Here is a 7,769-nt window from a genome sequence, read left to right as displayed (position 1 = left end):
GCAACACATACGAATCTTATAGGTTTGGAGGCATACTGTATATCCATCATGTCTTTTCCACTAATAATTGTTCTGGCTGTACATTTTGATTTAGAGAAAAAGAGTTCAACATGGCTTGGAGATATAATATATATAAAAAAATGCATTCTTTAGATCTCTGTAGCAATTTGCCATTATTCCTGCAAAGCTCTCTCCAGACATTTGTTTTAAGTTAGCCTTGGGACTTCTCTCTGTCTTATCGCTAATGTGAATGCATTTTCCAGGGTAAATGCATTCATATTTTTTCTTGTTGCCCTTAATGGCATCCCTCCCTCTTGTCTGGAATTTACCCTTGTGTTTTATATGGGCAACCTCACCATTTGTTGTAGTGGTGGTGACTCCTGTTTTAGTTCAGTGCTGTCTCCAGCTTGTGATTGATAACCGTTTGTCCTGGTCTACCAGGCATGGCCTCTGGTTTCCTCCGGTGAAGACTTGTGCTATGCCTTTTCCTAGACATCAGATCATTTCTCATTCTCCTGTGTTGCTTTATGGGAGTCACCTTGGTTATATAGTAATTACCTAAGTGTAGTTACAGGATGAGACCTATGCTCATGGTGTCCTCTCTTCCCAGCACTGTCATATAACGCTTTGAATTACTGACGGTCTTGGCCTCTACCACCTTCTCACCTAAATTGTTCCAACCGTTTACCATTGTTTGCGCAAGTGAATTTTCTTGTATTTCTTTGGCAGCTTTGTTTAATTTAAATATATGACCTCTTGTTTTTGAACAAGATGTCATGAAGTGAAGCTCTCGATGGCTGATCTTTGTAGTGGTGTGAAGTAATAGTGTGAAGCTTTTGATAGCTGATCTTTTGACACTTGTTTACCTTGGTGATTCTTTGTGTTTTAAGGCCCTTTCCTTACTAAAGGTCCTGTCACATACCTTCTGTGGAACTGATTGATGAGCACTTTTTTTTTTTTTTTTTTTTTTTTTTTTTTTTTTTTTTTTTTTTTCCACTCTTTTGTCCCTAGTACTGTAAAAGCTTGGTAATCTGAATTCCAATAACCCAAATAAATTTGCATTCAAATTTTTTACTTTTTAACCCAAATAGGAACTTGGGTTAAAAGGTTATATGCATCATTTTAGAGTAAATGGCAGGAATAGCCAGGTAAACAGAGTTGTATGAATTATATTGGTTGTAATACAAAATATTTGCGAAGTTCCTAATTTGATGACATTCCAAGAATGAAGTTTAAGTCAAATGTTTGGCTAACTTAAATAAGTGTGGGCCTCATATGATTTAAATTATCAAGTGTAGGCAATACTGTCTAACCTGGGTCCAGATTCATGAAGCAGTTACGCAAGCACTTACGAACCTGTACATCTTTTCTCGATATTTGGCTGCTTTGTTTACAATTACTTTATTAAACGGTAATGAGCTCCAAAGCACCAGGAGGCTGATTATAACAATAACAACAGTTGATTGGGAAGTTTCATGCTTGTAAACTGTTTAATAAATGTAACCACCAAAGTCCTCAAAGATTGAGGTAAGATGTACACGTTCGTAAGGACTTGCGTAACTACTGCGTGCATCCTGGTCCTGGACTGTAGGTCTGTTGCCTTTCCTATTCTCAAGTCCAGAGTTTATATGTGGAAACCGATGTTCCATCCATGCATGCTCATCATGATAAATAATGCCTTCAATGCTAAACACGGTTCCTTCAACACGTGGCATAAACGGGAATAGGTGTAATTACACAGGTAATTATTCTTATTCCCATTTGTGTTGTGCCTTACCTGCTGCACCTGTTGTGAGCCAGCTTTTTATTCCCTTTTGTTTTTTTACTGCCAGCATAGCGTGTTTACAGGATTCTCTCTTGGTCCACCCCAGCTAAGTGTTCCCCCCACCTGTTCATCCTTGCAACCTTGGAGGGTCTTGTGAAGGTTTGTAAGGCCTTAACCCATGTGGTGAAGGCTTATAACTTTCTATAGTCATGAACTGCTTCTTCTATGAATATTTTCAATAACACGCTCTACTGCTTTGTGTATAGATGGCTCAGAGTCTGCTGATGGCATTGACTTCTGTTATTTTTCCTGATAACACTTATACTGCCATCTTCCTCCAGAGATAAGCACTTTTATGGCTTGGGTCTTTTGTTATTGTGGTAGACTCCAGCAGTGCCCTCATAGCCCTCGAGTCTCTCTAACCCTTCCCATCCTGTAAAGGTTGAAATCCATTACTGGCTCTTCATCTTTAGCAGATAAAAGTCCTCAGCCATATTAGTGTTTTCTCAAACGATCTCGCACATATCACTGCTAATGAGGCCATTAGTATCTACCGGTCTTCTGATAGCAACTTCCTCACTCGGATTTCTACCCTGTCATTTACACTGTACTGTAGTTCACTACCATTCGGGTGATTGTTGGTTGAGTGTTATAAATGGCTGCTTTGCATTTTCGCCACACACTTAACTCGTGAGCACTAAATGGAAAAAAGACTTGCATCTTATTGTCCAAACTGCATTGTCTCGGAAGAAAATAGTTTGGTACCATGAGGATTCGAACCTGCATCTGAATCCACAAAGGGTTCTCGAGGCATCAAGCAGATTCCAAATAGAGGTTTTACACAATGTGATTTCTCTCTGCATTTGTGTAAGGAAGGGACCTTTGTAATGAGCTTGTAAATACATTTTCAAAACTGCTGCCAGTTCAGCAGCCACCTCTGCACATGTTTGGTAGTATATTTTACCTGGGTGTACTGTTACTTCAAGAAGTACATAATAGTGGCAGTATATAATAAACAATTCCAAGTACATTGTCATTACAAATCAGGAAGAAAATATAAGTATTAAATGTATAAAACCAGTTCTAAACAAAACAAGACAAGATGTAAAACCAGGAAAACATTGAAATGCTTGGTGGATGAGGTATGTTTGATTGTAGGGTCTCAAGGTCTTGAATTACAGGCATATATGCAGGTCAACAATAAGAGGGTCTTCCTCTTTGGATCCAAGATTTCAGAATTAGTTTTAAGATATCTTGTTAACTAGAATTGCAAGACAAGGCATGACTGCTGCTAAGGGGAAAACTACTGCCACAAGATGAAATGTTACTTGAACTAGTCTCCTATTGATTTTGACTACTACCATGGTCTCCAGGGAAACAAAGTCAACCCAGACAAATTACTTGAGTGTCTACGAGACAACCAAAAGGGAACTCAATAGGTAAACATCCTAGCTCTTGAATCTCAGTATTCTGTGGTACATTACAATAATGGCCAACTACTATACCTTTTCTTGGTTTCTTCAACTTGTAGTTACCTCTGCAGTATTACTAGTTTTCTTCGTCTCTCTTTCTGCTTTTTCTTAATGTCTGTCCTTTTCCAAAGACTTGCAGTACCTCTCCTTGACCTCCAATTATGGTCTATTCTGTCCGACGTGTCTGTGTGGCTGCTCTGGTGCTACCAGCAACGTGTTCTACATGTTGATCCGCCGCAGATTCTCCAGACTATGACATGTCCGAAGTTAGGTACCAACACTGTTGAAGGTCAAGACAACGTAAGTGGAATGTACATACATAGTTAAAATTATGATAGTCATCCTCCAAGGGGGATTTACAGTAGCAGGTAGAACAAGGACTAAAATAATAAAAATACTGTAATATACACAGCAATAAAAAGATGTAGAGCAGAAAGTTGGAAATCTAGGAAGGGTGAAACCTAGTTTGAGATCTAGTCTTCTAGATCTTGAAATATAGGTTAAACATATCCACTCAACTCTAACGCAGGATCTTCACCCTCTATATCCTCAACACTTTCATTACTACTTACATTAGCTTGGGGCAAGTGTAATTCTTCCTTAGGATAGAATAGCTTTAATTTGTTAACTTTTGTTCCATGTCATATATGAGTTATAAAGACATTTACAGGACCAGTTTTCGGAATCACCCTGTAAGGTCCTTTCCGTCTATCCCACAGGGCTCTGGTGGTTTGCCTTCAGATAATAACAACACAATGAAACCTTCGTGTATTTTCGCTGGCTTCACATGCCTATCATAGTAATAGGCATACTTTTCCCAAGTCTGTTTAGAAGCTTCAGCAGCTGCATATCAAGCAATCTGCACCTTTATTAAAACTTAGGAGGGATAATCTTCCCCATATTGAATCTGATGACTGCTATATTTATCAAGCCAGAAGTGAAATTAGAAGAATGTCTAGTGAACAACAACATAGGCTGAATGTTAATACTCTTATGGATGGCAGTGTTAATGGCCAATTGGACAAAGGGAAAACGAAACACCCAACTCATTGGGTCAGTAGTATTATGCAAAATGGCCAAGGTATCCTTGATTCGTACGATTCATAAGGACGGGTCGTACGTTCCATAAAACCATTGGCTTGGGGATTAAAAGGGATTGTTAAAGCAGAATTGCTTTGGAACAGTAGTAGATATACATGGACCATTAAATTATTTATAAATTTTGAGCCACAATCTGTTGCCAGTACTTTGGGTGGGCCAATGACACAAATTTGTTAGGAAATGCTTTGACCACTGTCTTCAGGTCCTTTCTCTTTAGAGAAATAAGTGTTGTGAACCTGGACAAATAGTCCACTAATACTGATACATACCTATTCCCGGTATAACTATTGTGTAGATCAATTAAGTCGGCCCCAGCACAATCTAATGACTCGTGAATCTGGAGACAGCTGGGGATTGGGCATCAATCTGAGTACTACGTTTCTGCCGTGACAATGCTTTCACTGCTTCACATACTTTGCTGTATGGGACAGCAGACCAAGGAAATATATGCACGCCAATCAATCATTCCAAGACCTATAAATGTCCGGGTGACCTGCACTTTAGGAAATGTGCATCAATTTAAGAGCAGCATATTTTTAAAGCATCAGCAGTAACTAGTTGGTACACAGATTTTCTTGAAGTTTCCATGATCTGGTACAACACTCCATCCACAACTTCGAGTTCTGCAATTGGTGTATTACTGTACTTTCTTATAAGTAGGAGATCATTACCTTCCAAATAGTCAGTGACTTTTACTCATGACTGCTCCTTCACCTGAAACACTCGTAATTGATCCTTATCTAAATTTTCTATATTTAAATTAACACTAATCTGGGCAACGTTATAACTCAGTGTCTGGAACATGGTGAGCTGCTGCAGTTAAAAACTATGATCTGAATTCGTTTTCTCACCGAGACATCCTATTACACTTGTGTACATTTTCAGGAAAGGAACAAAGAGGTTGGTGGTCAGTGTAAAGTGTTAAATAATGCTCTGGAAAATATAGGGTTCAAAATACGTAACAGCCGACACAACTACTAGAGCTTCCTTATCAGTGATTAAATACCTTCGCTTAGCACATTTTAGCTTCCTGCTGAAATAACCTATTGCATGGGCCACATTCTCCCTGATGTGGACATCAGGACATCAAACGAGCACCGACAGCAATATTATAAGTGTAACTGTGAATTTTAAGCTTTATTGAAGGCGGGACTCTCAAAACAGGGTACTGGGTTAAGATTACTTTAACTTTACTAAAGGCTTCCTCATGGTTGGGAGTCCAAACAAACTTAGTATTTTTGAGGCAAGGCAGTCAGTGGTGCAGAATTCTCAGCTAAATTAGGAATGTGCAGTCTGAAGTAACCACATGCCCCATTAAATTTAAAAATATATCCTACTGAACATGGCAAAGGCCTTTCTTTGATAGGAAGATAAGTCTCATGATCTGGCCAAATTTCATCATTACTTTGATGAAAACCAAGGAATTTAAAACTTTGAGAAGCAAAAACACATTTCTGAGCATTTAATTTGAATCTGGCCTTACTATTGTAAATACCTAAGGTGATCCTGTATGCTTTTGGTAGACTATATTATCATGAAGGTAAGCCAAGGCATGTTTACCAAGGACAGGACTTAAATTAACAATTGACTGGAAAGTGGAGGAGACAGTCCTTAGTCCAAATGACATTCCTTGGAATTCAAACAAATGTATGCCATAAGTGAAAACAGTCATCTGCCTGCCCTCTGGTTCTACAGGTTGAGTATTCTGCTTTGGCATGAATGAGTAGTGTCGGTACTTAGACCGACCAAGGGTCAGCTCATTTCATTTATTCCTGTAACCTTAAAGTTTATAAGTACAAAATATATATTGGATGTGACTGTAATCACTCATGGGAGTTGATTGGTATGGATCATTATAATAAAAAATAATTAGGACAGTGAGCATGAACTTTTTCATCAGATAGAAACATGCTCCAGGCTTTTATTTTTTTTATAATTATAATTATAAATATTTATATATATATATATATATATATATATATATATATATATATATACTGTATATATATACTGTATATATATACTGTATATATATATATATATATATACTGTATATATATACTGTATATATATACTGTATATATATACTGTATATATATACTGTATATATATACTGTATATATATACTGTATATATATACTGTATATATATACTGTATATATATACTGTATATATATACTGTATATATATACTGTATATATATATATATATATATATATATATAATAAATTAATTAAATAAATTAGTTAAGCACTCTTGGTTTTTGTGAAACTGTGTGACTACTGTATTAAGTTTTGTCAAGGCAAGTTTCTATGGGTAAATGTGGTCAGTAGATTATAAGTACATTATTACCATACTTTCAGATATCCTCTCCTTGCACTGAATGATGTGTAATGTGGTGCACACATGTTGTATGTGAGGCAGCTGTAGATTACTTAGGGTATGTCATATCATAAGATTGTAGTAGCTATTGCCTAGTCACCGATATATTCTCCTGACAAATTTTCTGTGAAACTGGCATACCTCTTTCAAGTAGTTAGGTGAACAGTTTAATTTGTATAGTAATTATTTTGGAGGGATTATCCTGGCAGTGTTCTTGTTCAAAGAACATATGTGCATATTTCTGTTGACTCTGTTAATGTTCTTCACAAACCTGTTTCATAAATTTTTCTAGTATAACTGAGCATTTCGACATGAGCCAAATTCTTAAATTTTCCATATTATATACATATTCGTATTAAGTCTGTTCATTTGCCATCGGATGGCATAGCTGAGAAACAAAGGAAAATTTGCAGGTAGGGAATTAAATGTTGCCCAAATAATTGGTTCATAAAATTACATGTCGAGAGATTTAGTGTTACAGAGTTTGGTAGTTTACAACACAAGAACTTAAAATATTCAAACCTACGCTCATGATTGCAGATTTAATGATGCATCAAGGTCCAGTATCCATGCCAGTGACTGCAGCAGGAAATATGCCCACTAATGCACAGGTATGTTGATTTAGTGAGCTTATAACTAAGTACTGTGTGCTTTAACAATATTGGAACGATATAAATATTACAGTAACCTGATGAATTCTTGGCCACACTCGGGTGGGATCTTAACTCTTTGGGTGCAACACCATTTCTGAGCTGGCCCTCAGTTCACTGTTATATTGGCTCTGGTAAATAAATGGTTCATAGTTGATCAAATTCTTGTATCATCATGGAGATCCTGACATTGCAGCTGCTGAATTATGGTTACTGTGTGCCTTCTGTATCATACCATGGGAGACCAGGAGCTGAATTACATCGAACTCCAAATTATTTTAGGGGCCTCCCATGACTAGTGGGAGTCACCATTGAGCTATTGGAACAATATTGGCAACATCAGTATTCAAATACTGACATAAAACATGAATTATCAATTGATCCCATTTTACTAGATGT

This window comes from Procambarus clarkii, chromosome 29 (genome assembly GCF_040958095.1).
Source record: "Procambarus clarkii isolate CNS0578487 chromosome 29, FALCON_Pclarkii_2.0, whole genome shotgun sequence".
Taxonomy (NCBI): Eukaryota; Metazoa; Arthropoda; class Malacostraca; order Decapoda; family Cambaridae; genus Procambarus; species Procambarus clarkii.
This window is presented reverse-complemented; position numbering follows the sequence as displayed.